The sequence below is a fragment of the Brassica napus genome, chromosome C9 (genome assembly GCF_020379485.1).
Source record: "Brassica napus cultivar Da-Ae chromosome C9, Da-Ae, whole genome shotgun sequence".
NCBI lineage: Eukaryota > Viridiplantae > Streptophyta > Magnoliopsida > Brassicales > Brassicaceae > Brassica > Brassica napus.
Window position 1 is genome coordinate 25,637,919 of NC_063452.1, and position 16,015 is coordinate 25,653,933.

A 16,015-nucleotide genomic window follows, 5' to 3' on the forward strand; every position below is an offset into this window, starting at 1 on the left:
ACGAACGTCTTTCTTCAAATCATTCACCTCATCTTCGAGTGCTAGAAGACAGCAAATGCGAAAGTGAGAGCCATCATCCTGAAGGTGCAAGGGTAATTTTGAAAGTCAACAAATTAACAAGAGAAACAAACATATATTCGTATACCGCACATCATTCTAACCTCAAATACTTTGTATACATAGTACCGCCTTCCTTGCTCGCCTGTCTCCACTACAATAGATTGACCACAAGCACACTTGTTTGGTATGCCATTGTTTGCGTCCGCAACTGCAAAGAGCCAATCATATTCCCTTTTGTGTTGCTTCATCTGGCTCTAGCAAGGATCCGTCATTTCTGACTAGAGAGAGAGGGAGGAAAATTTTCCATAACGACGAAAAGTTACGATCCTTGTAAACTTACTAGTAGTTTACGAGGATGTTACGACAAAATGGACGTAGATGTAAAATTACAAAAAAAACGTTTTATCGTAAATTACGAGAAAGTACGCCGCGAACAATATTCGTCGTAAATTTACGAGGATATTACGACGAAACATGTTACCGTTATTTATTGGTGAAAACGTGTATTCAATGCGCTTTGAATTACCTAATTTCGTTGTAAATTTCTTGTAAAACTGCTGTAAAAGAGATGTAAAACAGTAGTAAAATTTTCCTAGTAAAATCATTGTTATACTCACCTACCAAACTCAAAACATTTCTATATATATGTCATTTCTCACAACTCACTCTCTTACAACACACAAAGGAAAACAAGAAAAAAAATTCTGAGTAAAAAAATTCCAAAAAATTAAAAAAAATAAAATTCCCAAAACAAATTGCCAAAAAAATAATTCCCAAAAATAATTCTAAAAAAAATGGCGGATGTCGGTAATATTTACGAGTTACGGAGTTAGATGTATTCCCGTAAATATTCGGAAGGGAGAGTGACGAATGCATTTATGAGCGGGCTAGAGACATTCATGTACCATGCGGGCAACACCGATCACGCAGGAAAGCGGTAAGATGTCCTGCCCTTGTCGAAAATGTAAGAATTCAAAATTTTTACGTAGTGAAACTGTGTGGAAACATTTAGTAAACAGAAGATTTACACTACATTATTATATTTGGTATCAACACGGAGAGGGTTATGGTGGAAATGAAGCTAGTAGTAGTAGTAATAATTTTGAGGATGCTGGTAATAATGAAGAACCGAATCATTTGCATAATAAATATAATTACCATCAAGAAGAGCAGATGGTAGATCATGATAGGGTTCAAGACATGATTAATGATGCATTTTTAGAAATAACTACAACAATAGCTGATGAAACTGGAAATGTAGAAGAACCTAATTTGGATGAAAAAGGTTTTATGAAATGCTAGATGCTGCAAATTTAATCAACCAATCTACACTGGTTGTAGAGAAGGTCTCTCTAAATTGTCTCTAGCATCTAGAATGATGAATATTAAAACGGATCATAATTTACCTGAGAATTGCATGGATTCATGGGCGGAGTTGTTTAAAGAGTATTTGCCAGAAGACAACGTGTCTGCTGAATCTTATTATGAGATTCAGAAATTGGTTTATAGTCTTGAGTTGCCTTCGGAGATGATAGATGTTTGCATCGACAACTGCATGATCTACTGGAAAGATGATGAGAAGCTAGAAGAGGGTCTATCTGCAAGAAACCACGATTCAAACCGCAAGGACGTGGGAGGAATAGGGTACCATACCAAAGGATGTGGTACCTACCAATTACATACAGGTTGAAATGGTTATATTAATCTGAGAGGACTGCTGCATCGATGAGGTGGCATGCCGAACATGTCCAGAGGGATGGCGAGGTCGCTCATCTATCAGATGCAAGAGCGTGGAAATATTTCAACAAGGTACACCCATATTTCAGTAGAAATATTCGGAATGTCTATATTGGGTTATGCACCGATGGATTCAGTCCATTCGGAATGTTTGAGAGACAATGTTATTTGTGGCCAGTCATTCTTACGCCGTACAATCTACCGCCAGAAATGTGCATGGAACAAAAATTTATGTTCTTAACGATATTAATCCATGGAGTGAAGCATCCAAAATGGTCGCTAGATGTTTTTTTCAACCATTAATACAAGAGCTAAAGGATTTGTGGTCAGAAGGGGTGAGGGCGTATGATTGTTCGTTGAAAAATAATTTTACGATGCGAGCAGTCCGCTGTGGACGATAAGTGACTTTCCTGCTTATGAGATGTTGTCTGGTTGGATAACACATGGAAGATTATCTTGTCTATATTGTCTTGGATTGACGGATACTTTTCAACTGAAGAATGGTAGGAAGAGTTGTTGGTTTGATTATCATAGTCGCTTTCTTCCCATTTCTCATCCATTCAGAAGAAATAAGACATTGTTTAGGTACAAAAGAGTTGTCAGAGGCAGTCTTCCTCCATATTTCACCGGCCAACAGATCGAAGCGGACATTGATTATTACAGAGCTCAGGAAACAGTTAAGTATGGAGGAAACTAGCATATTCTGGAAATATGCCTGATGGGTATGGTGTGGCGCACAATTGGCATAAAAAGAGTTTATTTTGGGAGTTTCCTTACTGGAAGGAGCTTCTTTTACGTCACAACCTGGATGTGATGCATATAGAGAAGAACTTTTTTTACAAAATCATGAAAACAATACTGAACGTCCCTGAGAAGACAAAAGATAACAAGAATTCAAGGATGGACTTACCGGATATTTGCTCAAGAAGTCAGTTACATATCAAGAGCAATGGAAACGTTCATGTTCCTATCTTTCGGTTGTCATCAGAAGCAAAAACTACTTTGTTTGACTGGGTTGCATCAGAAGTTAAGTTTCCTCATGGTTATGTTTCTAATATGTCAAGATGTGTTCAACAAGGTCAAAAGTTCTCAGGAATGAAGAGTCATGATTGTCATGTGTTTATGCAACGACTACTTCCATTTGCTTTCGCCGAGCTCCTTCCAACAAATGTACATGAAGAAATTGCAGGTAAATATTAATTTATAATATATGTGCATATGTTATGAAATGTTATTAATTGGGTTACTTTTGCAATATACAACCATCAGAACCTTCTTCAGAGATCTTAGCACACGTACGTTCAAGGAAGAAGTCATTGAACAACTTTATGAGAACATTCCGATCATATTGTGCAATCTGGAGAAGATATTTCAACATTTATTTTTTGACGTCATGGAGCATCTAGTTGTCCACCTCCCGTATGAAGCATTGCTTCGTGGACCTGTTCATAATGGATGGATATATCCGCTTGAACGTTCCATGAAACATTTGAAGGGAAAAGCAAGAAATCTTGCAAAGGTCAAAGGTTCAATAGTAGTTGGGTGTTTAACAGCAGAAACAATATCACATCATACTACATTGCTCCAACTGTTCGTACGAAAAAAAGAATTCCTAGAAGATATGATGTTGGAGAAATATCGACATCATATGCAGTTGATGGTGTTCCTGACATTTTCTGTCAAATTGGACGGTTTGGTGGTAAACTGAAAGAAGTATGGTGGTCATGTGAAGAAGATAAGCATAGTGCCCACACTTATATTTTGCTCAACTGCGAGGATGCAGTAATCCGTTCCTTTGAGAAGTAAATATTCTTGTGAAAGGTTAATTATATGAAAAATGTTAATTATATATGCTCTATAGCATTCATTTTATTTGCAGCATGTTTGTATCTCAAGTTGAAGAAGCAATATCAGGAATATCCTCAACTGAGGTGGACGCACGGAAAGATAAGCCTTTTGTGAAGTGGTTAAAATCACAGGTATATATATATATATATCTCATTTTAACAGTGATGCTATAAGATAATTTTAACGGTGATGCTTTTTGTAGGTTGAGTATGACGATCCATATTACTCCGTATGCTTTCACAATTTGGTCCAAGGTCCAGTAGCAAAGGTCACCACTTCACCTATGTATTTCACACGAGGTTTTACCTTTCACACATACGAGTATGGGAGACATCGGACAACAAGTAACTACGAAATATGTGTGAAAGGCGAAACAGACTTTTACTGGATCTTGCAGGAGATTATTAAAGTCGAATTTCAGGGAATATTGAAGCTAAAATGCGTCCTCTTCAAATGTGAATGGTTCGACCCTGTTGTCAACCAAGGTGCTCGGGTTAACAAATTTGGTGTTGTGGATGTCAATTATGGGAGAAGATACAACATGTTCGAGCCTTTCATCCTAGATTCTCAAGCCGTGCAAGTTAGCTTCCTTCCATACCCTCGCCTTCGAAGTTCTGGGATAACCTGGTTAGCTGTTATAAAAATTACACCTCGTGGATGAATTGTTGCTGGAGAAGAACCACCTTTGCAAGAAGAAGGCACTATCAATGAAGTTAATGTACCTGATCAATAACTAAATGAGATCCTTCTGGTCAATCCGGAAAACCAACAATATGAAGATCTTCTGGAAGATGTGACAGATGAAGCACGTGAAGACGAGTTCGATGGAAGTGACGATGATCATTGTACTGATCTTGATGAGAACGAAAACGATTCAGAATGATGTAATCTATGTAACAAATGTTGTTTTTATTTTTCATTTTCTCATTTTAATGTATGTGTAACAAATGTTGTTTTTCTTTTTCATTTTCTCATTTTAATGTATGTGTAACATATCTTGTTTTATATAATATGTTTTCTTTTGGTTTAAAAAATTAATTTGGAGTTTAGGGTTTAAGTTGGATAAAGAGATAAAGAGGAAGAAGATGTAAAGAAGAAGATGGTGTTATAAGATAAGTGATTTTGGTGTTTAGGTTTTCAGGTTTTCAGGTTTCGGGGTTTAGGGTTAAGCCTCGTAAAGTCGCCGTTAACAAAAACACGGGCCTGGTAAATTCGTCGTAAATGAAAAAAGCATGAGCGTTCCACGTGAATTCGTCGTAACTTTTCCACGTAAATTCGTTGTAAAGTTAAAAACACTGGCCTCGTAAATTCGTCGTAAATGAAAAACACGGGCCTGGTAATTTCGTCATAACTGAAAAAACGCGGGCTTGGTAACTTCGTTGTAACTTTACGACGACTTTACGAGGAATACCTTTTCTTATATATAGGCGACGCCTCAGAACGAGCTTTGCTTGTTCATTTCTCCCAAATCCCTCCCCACTCCTCTAAGGTAACCTCTCCCTCTCTCTAGTTTTCCTTTTTTTAAAAATTGTTTAGTTTTAGGTGGTTAGTATAGGCTATTAGTTTAAGTAATTAGTTTAGATGATTAGTTAGGTATCAGAATAATATTTTTAAATTATGTCGTTAATGATAAAACAAACTGTAATTTCTTTAAAAAAATTAGATGGGTCCTAGAAGAAAGCCAGCTGCACCTACTTACTCTCTGATGTTTCATGATAGTGTCGGGACATCTTCTTCCGGTCCATCATATTCCGAGGCAGTTCCGGACTCTCAGACATCTCAGAGAGTTTCTTGGAGTCCTCCTCCTCCTGCACCTCATATGCCTCTACCACCTCCTCCCCCAGCCGCTGCACCTCAGCCTGTCCCAGCAGGTGCAGTTCATCCAGATTTGCGTGTGCCTCCCTCTGCCCATAGGCGAGATATACAGTGGAGGATTTGCTCGCCCAGCCTGGACGAGAGAGCTTGGATGTTCTGGATCCCGATAGACTGCCGGTAACTTATTGGTAATTTACTATTTTTTAGTACATTAAAATTTAAATTTTTTTTAACAATTAGGTTCTCTTTTCAGGTTTGGGGCTAACAACCGTGTTGGCCGGAGCGTGTCGGAGACGATCAAGGGCTACTACGACGGAGCCTACCCGAATTGGAGCAAGACTCCAGACCACATTAAAAATACTTGGTTTAAATGTTTTGCGGTAATATATATATTTTTTAAAAATCTAATTAAATATTTATATCTAATTAAATATTTATTTTAATTTTTTAAAAAATTTATTTGTTTCAGTAAAGGTGGCAGTGGTCCTTGGGAATCACCGAGAGGGTGAAGAGGGAGTTCGTTGCAAAGGCAAAGACCCGCCTTTGCAACACTGTCTCCTATTGGAAGGACAAGTGGGAGATCTACGGTTATGACGGAAAGCCCACCGAGCTCAGGAAGGAGGTATGGGATGATCTCATCGCCTTTTGGAAGCTATCCTCTTCAATCCGTAAGGCCAACTCGTGCTCCGCTTCCCAAAGAACAAAGGACAAATATGGTCATTTGCCCATAATTCACAGAACCGGATAAAAGCCTAACGCCGGAATCCATCTAGAAGCTGTAAGTTGTTTCTAATATTTATTTTGAATTTTTTAATTAATTTAAATGTTAATATTTAATTTTATTTAATTTTTTTGTTTGTAGTATGAGAAGACGAGAGTCTTACCATATCTGTCAGATCTATTCAAGATGACTCACGCCACATCAGACGGGATTTTTGTGGATCCGGCATCCGAGAAACTCTTCAACGCAGTGGCTTCTCGGGTTGAAGAGCGGTAGATGGAATTAACCCAGCAGTCTCCCGATGGATTACCCGTCAAACTGACCACCGAAGAGGTCAACAGGATCTTCGTAGAGATAAAAATTTATAAATTTATTTAAATAAATTTAACTATTTCATAAAATTTGACTATATTAACATTTTATAGGTGGCTCCTAGAAAGAAGGGACGGACAGTGGGCATAGGTTATGTTAACGAAGTTGCTAAGGCAACTTCGTCATACGCTTCGAGACGGGATGAAGATAACTCTCAGATGAGAGCTCGGATGGATAGCTAGCTGGATCGTTTAGACTCTCTTGAGGATCTTGTAGACGTGATAGCGGTGGGAAACCCGACGATGCAGCGAGCACTAAATGAGAGACGAGCAGCTCTCGGGATGCCAATACGGAATCCCGAAGATGCCAATCCAGACCGTTCTCAACTGAGCACCGCCACCGACTACTTCGATAATATGTAGTAGTGTTTTTATTTGTTTCGTTTTGTATTATGAATTTAAATATTATGTTATGACTTTTAAATTGTTTTTAAAAATATGTTTTCATTTTCATATTTCATCTTATATTTAATTTTTTTTAAAATTTCTAATTTAAATAATATTTTTATTTTAATTTAATATTAAATGGTAAGAAACTATGTAAATTCGTTGTAAACTTTACATGGAATTTACAACGAAATCTTCGTAACATCGTCGTAACGTTTGCGTGGAGCTTACATGGGCAGCATTGTAAAATCTTCGTAAATGTTACATGGAGTTTACATCGAAATAATACGACTACTTTACATCGAAATAATACGAGTACTTTACATCGAAATTTTACGTCTCGTTTACGACAAAATGTTTCCTTCCGTTTTACGAGGAAAGCATTCCTCGTAAACGTTACCACATGTTTACGACGAAACCTCCGTTATGACGGACGTTTAACAACAAAACGGTTTTCAATGTTAATTCGCCGTAACACCCTTTTTACGACGAATATACAAGGAATATGTTTTCTTGTAGTGATACTTTAAGTGATAGTTAGATAGAACTAAATGTATGATTGTTATTAGGGACGAAGCTTTTTATAATGGGTTCACTAGTATTAAAATTTAATATATGGTTTTTGCAAGTTTGAGAAGAAGTTTTGGAAAATATTTTTTTTGTATATTTCACCTATCACGTTGTAGTAGTTATGGATTTAGGGGTTTAACATATAAAATCGAAAAAGGTGGATCAATAACATATTATAAGCAAAACAATAATTGTGTGAAATAAAAAAAATGTATAGCTCATTTAAATTAAAAAAATATAGTTGCATAATAAAATAAATTGAAGGTTATTTAACCCTCTAAATTGTAAAGGTTGTTTCAGATGCGACCAGTACGTGAGACTTGTTGGTGGTTCGTTCCTGGAAGTTTTTTCTCATCTTCAAGGTCGTCTAATGCAGAGCTCTCACGGCGGCGAAGGTGGTGACACTCGCATGCTTATATTTCTTGTTCTAGAAGAATAATACACTAAGCCTAGACGGTTACAGTGATTCAGTATCCTCGAAACATAGATCACCTCATCGAGCTGTAACAAAACAGAGTACGACACATTTATCTAGAAATATATTTTCAACGTTCTCTTTCAGCAATGAAAGGCGGTTCTCAAGAATGTGTGTGCTCTGCTAAATGCATGAAAGTAGGTATGGATAAAAGGGTTCTTTCACTAACACTTGGCATCGTACTAAAGTTTTATCGCTTTGTCGTCTCTACGGATTTGTCGACTTAATGGCGATAGATCAGATTGGTTCCCGTTTTTAACAGAAATGTATAGACGAATAATGAATCTTTATTGATGCTATGATCATATTGAGAGGATTGATAAATCAACTAATCGAACTTGAAGCTGAAGGTTTATCACGTAAAATTGTTCGTCGAGAAAAGTATAGATGGTATGAAGTTTTTTTAAAGGAATGTTAGTGTGAACGCATTAAATTCACGGTTTTGCTGAGAAACATTATCTGAGTGACACCTAAACGTTTTATTAAATAATTGCTGCAACAAATTATCTAACCAAACACTCCTTAGATTCTACTCACCCCTCCAAAACCTTTCTTGATCCCCTCACGTGACAGTTCTCCGCGATCCATAGTCCTGCCCAGGGGCGGATCTACAGTGTAAAGTACGGGGACACGTGCCCCTTACTAAATAATATAAATTATTTTGTTAGAAGGGACTATGGTGATATCTGTAGGTCAAATGGTAAAGGTGCCCCCTATCAATCCTCGTAGACATGGTTTGATTGTCTTCTTGATTTTTTATATTGTTTGCATTTTTATTTTGGTTTACATTTCTGACTTTTTGTCCTATCACATTTTCATCGTTTATTGTAGCCATTTAATTGCACTTCACCTAAGTTTACTTTATTATTAACTAGGGGTATTCCGGCGCTACGCGCCGGGTTCGGACATTGATTTCTCTTTTGAATGCCATTAGTTTCATTTTGTATCCGTTAGTTGTTAGTATAATCGAGTTTGAATTATTTGTCTTGCCAATTAAGAATTTAGGATCGTGAACTAATGACTAATTTTATGAGTACATGCTAGGCCATTTGCCTCCAGGGTTGATAGCTTTCCACGGCCATGTCCATACAATAGATCCGTTCTGGCATATGCTTGGTCTCGGGTACTAAGGGAAAACAACCTTTTCTGATGCAGAAAGTGCAGCTGTTGTTCATTTCAATGGAAGAGCCAATCCTTGGCTTCATATAGCATTTCCTTATCTACGCCCTCTGTGGGATAAGTATTTTGATTCCTCTGACAGGTTCATCAAGAGCTGTCAGATTAGAGCATCATAATAACAATCACATATCAAAACTCAATTCTCACGTTGGTTAAAAGGACCTCTTCCAGATCATGTTCTTGCAGTCTCTCCGTACTTTCAAATTCTGATTGCGAGAAAATAAAGAAACACATTCTATGTATTAATGTTTGAACATCTGCCAAACTCTACTTAAATTTACATGTAAATAGATAACATTGCGCCAAGTAATTGGTGTTAACAATGTCATATCATTATCATTGTTCAGTAGATAACAGTTGTTCATACGACCATAACATGATAAAACAAAAGCAATGATAAGACTGAGAAAGCCGAGAAAGAAGAGAGCAAAACAAATGGACTTTCTTTTTTTTCAGCATAAGCAAGAAGCAAACCAGTTGATGATTTTTTTCCCAGTTAAGCAACTGGTGGACGAAGGACATGGTTCTGAGAGGTATCGACTGAAGTAGGAGGCATGAACTGCCACATGGCAACTCATGGGTAAAAAAAAATATTCATATATAAATCGGGAAAATGTAATTGTTTAGAGGGTTAGTATAAAACAATGTTGCTTACGTTTTCATCGATGAGCAACATGTCAACACTCATCAGTTTCTTGCCTTTGTTGATGTTTCTGGCCTCCCAAAACCTTAATAGACAGAAGTGGAAAACAGAGAGGTATTTATTGATTGCTTCATGTGGGCAGAGTGGATTAATAACGAAAAACTCACAGTATAGAAATATAATCTCTTCGCGCGGGGTGTTTGATTTTGTAAAGTATAGTGATCGAAATTTGTATTTATATTATTGTGGTTTGTAATAAATGTATTCTTAAACATTTGGTCTGACAATCAACCTTCTAATTATTTCATTCTAATATCGAAGTGTTCATTCGGTTAATAGTTATAAACCACAATTGTCTGCTGGATTAATTTTTATCCACTTAAAAAATTAATGTTTTTTTATAATAGAAATAATTTTTTTATTTAGATTTATTCTTTCGAAATTTTAGTATCTAGAAGAAAGGTAGTGATTGATGGTCGGGGAACCTTGGTGTTTGCCATAAGGGTGATCATCGAGTCGTCGAACTCACTGTCAACATAGGGCCAGTTAATCCGTCGTTGACCAAAGTGCAGTCTTTAGTAATCTTTGATAGGCTTACACGTCCATTTGCTGATAGCTCATACGCAAAAAAATGATATCACTATTAAACGTGTCCGTTCGCTGATAGTTATATCGGATTCTCATATTCTCATCAACATGATAAAAGCTAAGGAATCACGCCCCGGACTGTTTGGCATTTTGTTTGATATCTATCATTTTAGTTTATCCTTTGATGTAATGTCCTGTCACTTTATGCCTCATCTATGTAATGATGTTGCTGATAAAGTGGCTACATCAGCTCTTACATCTTTAAACTCATCCTCCGTAGATGGAGAGTAACTCTGTTTTTGTTTGTAATGAAATGAATCGTAGTTTGCCCAAAAAAGGTAATGCTCGCCTTTATCAATCTTAAAAGTAGCATCAGAACTTTCCCATAATTTGTTTTCATTTATCAAATCTAAAGTCCTTAAACTGAGAGAGCCTCTGTCTGTCCAGTCCTCTTCTGGCTAACATTGGCACACAAACCAACATACAAACGATTTTGGTTAGAGGAAACCAATTCACTGTTCCATTACCAGATTCAATATCCATCGTTCTTCGGTTAAATTACCTCTAACGCGACATTAGTACTATACCATTAGGATCGTTAATCTCAAGCTCATCGCTTATCTAACACCGTAAAGCCTAATAGATTTTTTTTTGTACCCTTCCTTACAGTTTCTGTGAACGATAAGGAAAACGTATACTACAACGAACAAATGATGAGTGTACCAAAAGAAATTAAAGGTGGCTAGTTTCTTTAGTGTCATTCTAAGCTCTTAGCTTCCCTGTTGGCTGTTGCTTTCTTAAGATTGTTGGGTGCTAGAGGTTTCCAAGAAGATTCGTTGGTGTGTCGTTTTTTGTATGTCAGGAGCATTAATCAATGTTTGATATTTCTTGGCAGTTGGGAGAACTGTAGCTGCTTTTGATTTATCTACAAAACATATAAAACATAACTTTAGTTTCCAATTGTCTGTTGCTCAAAAAAAAAAAGGTTTCCAATTGTCTTTCTCTTTTAAACCCAAATGCATGAGGTGAGAAGTTGCCGATTCTTTTGTGCTTATGGTGCAATACATAGGAAAATGAGATAAATATCAGAGGGTGCGAAAATAACAAACGATTGTGTTAACCAAGCTTTTCAATAAGTGTAGTTTATCTCAATTTATACGAAACAGAGCATCTCCAACCTATTACTGCATTTTTTACTCCAAAATTGTACAACATTAAAATGGAGTTAAGTTTTACTCTAATGTATTACTTAATTTTTACTCCAAAAGAGAATATTCTAAAAGAAGTCTACTTTTATTTAATTAATAATTATTAGTAATACTTTCTATTTACAAAAAATTACAAATTAACCCCAACTATTTATGTTTAGAAAATCTCCATAAAAATATAATTTATTTAAATTAAAAATTTATTATTAAAAAGTACAATAATCATAAATATATATAAGACATCATATTTTGATTCTCTAGTGAACATAGAATATTTTTCCACAAATGGTCAACTAATACATTTTATAATGAATAATGAGTTTTTTTATCTTTCACTTTCCTAAATTATTTTGTCATTTATTTTAACCCTGGTTTCTTATATAAACAAAATATACAAAGAACAAAACGTCCAAATGGGGCCTAAGAAAATTATTTAATCATTTATTTTATACTTTTATATTTAGTTTTGTTTTTTTATTAGTTTATGCTTCATTATTTAAAATTATTAAATATTCTCTTATGGAAATCATATATTCGTGTTATTATATTATTTTTAAATATTAAAGTATTCAATAAAAGAGGTAAAGGTATGGAATAAAAATATTTATGATTTAAAGACTATTCTATAAATTAAAAAGTTCAACTCCAAAATAGAGTAATGAATAATATTACTCCATAAATAGAGTAATCCTAGCTATTACTCCAGTTTGGAGTTGAGAATAGAGTGGGATTGGAGCATATTTTACTCTAAAATAATGTTAAAAGAAAATGAAATAGCGTGAGAAATGCTCTGACTAATCGTTATTGCTATAAAAAATTATTTGCATGAGAAAGGTGCTAGAAAATTGCTAACCGTAACGTCAATGAGATATCCTTTTGTCTTTTCCTATTAAAAATGAAGTTCTAACACATCTATGTCAATAACACTTTTCACATTTGCATAATATAAACAATGGAATCAGAGTTGTGCCAATAGTGTATTTGAAAAATGTATCCGTCTTAGACTCCCAAATAATATTATTTTCTTTAGGATTTCAAAATTTTAAATAATTCCTCCAAGGACCGACCGGATCAGCCGATAGAATTTATAAAAAAAAAGAAATTAAAATAATTTCTATTTTAGCTGCTGAACTTATTTTCTAAAAGGACACTTTTCATGATATTCGATTAACTCACTTTCTGAATTTATGTTTTTTTCTTATATGACATAATATAGCATATTTACGTAATAAACTTATTTTTGTAAATGTTAAACTTGTGTTTTTGATGAAGGTGATATATCATATTAGGAAATTGTTTTCATTATAGTTGTATTTACGTTTATTTTTAAAACTTACCTTAGGTCCCTAAAACCCTTCGCACGCCGCTGAATGGAATTTGTTAGTTGAGTGAATGAAATATGGTTCAAAAAAATACATAACTAAATATTCGTACAAAGTGAGACACCTAGTAATATTGTAATTCTAACTGACAATAGTGTAATCCAATGTACTATAGAGATTATAACACATTATATAATGTTCTAAACTTTTATTTTTAATTACAGAAAACAGATTATCTAAGAATTGGTATTCAAACATTCTGTTGGCATTGTATCCGCAAAATAAACTTGTGGAATTTAGCTTTAAGTTATGGTTTAGATTTAGACCATGTGTGTTTCTTCGTAACCGAATAGTTAATTATTTGTTTTTGTTGGATATTACTTAGTTAAGCATGTTTTATTATATCTGTATATGTAGTGTCGTGGGCTTGCATGCATTTTGGGGATTATGTGAATACAACAAAGAAATAAAATTAGTATATTATTCTTCTGTCCATAAGCAATACAAATATCTAGCTGTATTTACGTCTTGTTTTTATGTATATCATTATTATATACTTCACTTAATGAGTTTATCATAAAAAGAATTTGTTATCTCAGTGTATCTATATTTTCATAAAGAAGAGTTCAACGTTCCTTGACTTATAAAATACTGATAGTCTTTAGGATACAAATCATTGCTTTGTTGTGTCCATATCCACTGTAAGCAGTCTGGAAAATGATTTTTTTAAGTTGTAGTGGGTGCATATTTGATTGAATGTATGAATTCGGTGGTGTGTAAATTGCTGCAAACTTACTCCATGCGGCTAACATATCAATTGATTATTGATGAACCAAGTGTTATTAACTGAAATGAATTCGATTTGTATTTATATCTTATAACGTAGTACTGTGATTGATAGTTTTCTAATGACTTTGGTAGAAGAATATGCAGAGAAGAAGATTAAAGAAGAATTGTAGTCTGGAAAGAATAATATATCCAAAAACACATTGACCAAATCCTTGTGAACACGTTTGCTGTTAAGACTCTTTTTGTATTAAGACAGGTCAAATCTTTTAATGTATACAGTTTCGGAGAAGCAAACACATCAAAATCTAGCTTCCTAATTTGTCAACTTACTGCAGATCTCTGTTTTTTTAGCTAGCCTCTTTTGTGTCCTCTCTATCGCAGTAGACGTACAACTGCAGCTGATACAAATCTAGTTCTCTCTTCAAAAGATCAGGCTGTCAACGTGCTAAAGTATGATGAAATTGAAATCTCCGTTCTTGAGACAGCCTTCATACTTTGAACAGGAAGAGGACTGGAGATGACAAAGAAATATATACCTGAGACTTCTTCCTCTACTATAGAGTTAGAAATGAGATATGGAATGTGTTCTGTTTTGACTAATCCTACACCACAAATATAAGAACTATTAAAACAATGCATCAAGTTAAATTTTTGTTGCAAAAGTATTCAGAAAAAGTGGAATTGTAAGTGCCTCACTCTATATGACTTGCTGTTTTTCTCAGGAACAAAAAAACTGCCTTGATATTGTTGTAGCAGAATGCTTCAATGGCAGCTATTTGGTGCAAAAGATGTCTCATATTGTCTCGTGCAGTACTGCAGAACCCAAGAAGTGGAACAAAGCTCCGGTGTTTTATCGAGATTGAAATCTTGAACTTACCAAGTGTTAACCAAGAAGATATTTCCATGAGTTGTATGTGATCTCTACGATCTTGTCACTGTGATCACTCTTGAGCCCTATCAAGACTTAACAGCATGAGATGATCATGGAGTTGATCTTAGCACATGTATCATTATCGAGTTTCAACGAAGCTGACAGGAAAAGGGTAAATTTTCAACAAAACAACAAATAATATTTGATCTGAATCTGTAAATTAAAAGGAATTAGTTAACTCACTATCAATGGAATTAAGAAGGCTGGCGTTTGCATCATCAAAACCATCAAGAGAGGATGATACAGCTGACAAGAACTGAGAAGGTAGGTTATCATTGGCATATGCCTCTTCTGTTTAAGATATTGAAGCAACTTGAAAAAGATGAAATAAAAAGAACTGATTTGTATATGTAGAAATCATACCTAACGATTGAGTAAACAGAAGCCACATCGTTTCGTTCTAGACTGACAAGTGATTCTTGAGCTTTCCTCCATTGATGTGCATTCATTTCTTCCTTCTCCAAGCCACTAAAATCAAGTTTTCACAACAATCTCACCCCGTATATTTATACTCAGAGCGTTTGAGAACGAAGTAATTAGCCATTGAAGATCATGTAGTGGGTGTCATTGATTGATTGCTAATTTGCAAACGTTTGGCATGCGAATCAACAGAGAGGGGAAGAGAGGCGATTGGATTACACAGGAAACAGTGACGGCTAACTTTAGGGTATGTTTAATGAGACTAAACTCTAATGGGTCAGTGCCTAAAACCAAATATTGTGTAGGGCCCATTGCAAGATTTAAAAGAAACGAAAGTAGCGTCTTTTGTTCGGATAGAGAAACGCCACGTGTCAAAATTTGCCCTCTTCTCTCTGCTGACATGGAAGGCTGTGCTTAGAGCACAAACCTACTTTATACATAAAGATAACTTAATTTTGTTTCTATTAACATACTTGTTTCTTTGACTTATATATTTGACTTTCCCTATTTCTTTTATTCTATTTTCATTTATAGACATCATTTAAAAAAATATATTATTTATATTAAAATAGTAAACAATTCATTTACTTTGTGAATAATATTTTAGAATATTTATTTATGATATAGTGACAGGTATTGTAATACATATGTAAAATTAAATAATACATTATATATGTATGTATGTTTAACTAGTTTTGATTTGAAAATTTTATAATTTTGATTAATAAAATTTTTAGAATATTTTAAAAAATGTTAAAATTTTTATAAAACCTTTTATGAGTTGTACAAAATTACTATATATATTATTTAATTTTCAAATAATAATATTTTATTAACAGTTTTAATATCTATTAATATTTTATAAAAATAATAAATAATTTTTTTTATTAATAATTTAATATTATAAAATATATTTATTGTGTGCCCCCATCAAATAATTTTTCTGGATCC

The 16,015-nt window shown here is 34.5% G+C and overlaps 1 long non-coding RNA gene across 1 annotated transcript; it reads right to left on the reverse strand.

Moving 5' to 3' along the window:
* Positions 1–13,866: 13,866 nt before the first annotated feature.
* Positions 13,867–15,305, reverse strand: LOC106417791. Its single transcript, XR_001283439.3, has 4 exons — positions 15,008–15,305; positions 14,828–14,900; positions 14,410–14,742; positions 13,867–14,315 (listed from the first exon to the last, which is right to left on the reverse strand). It is a non-coding gene; the product is annotated as an uncharacterized LOC106417791 (long non-coding RNA).
* Between the last annotated feature and the right edge of the window lie 710 nt (positions 15,306–16,015).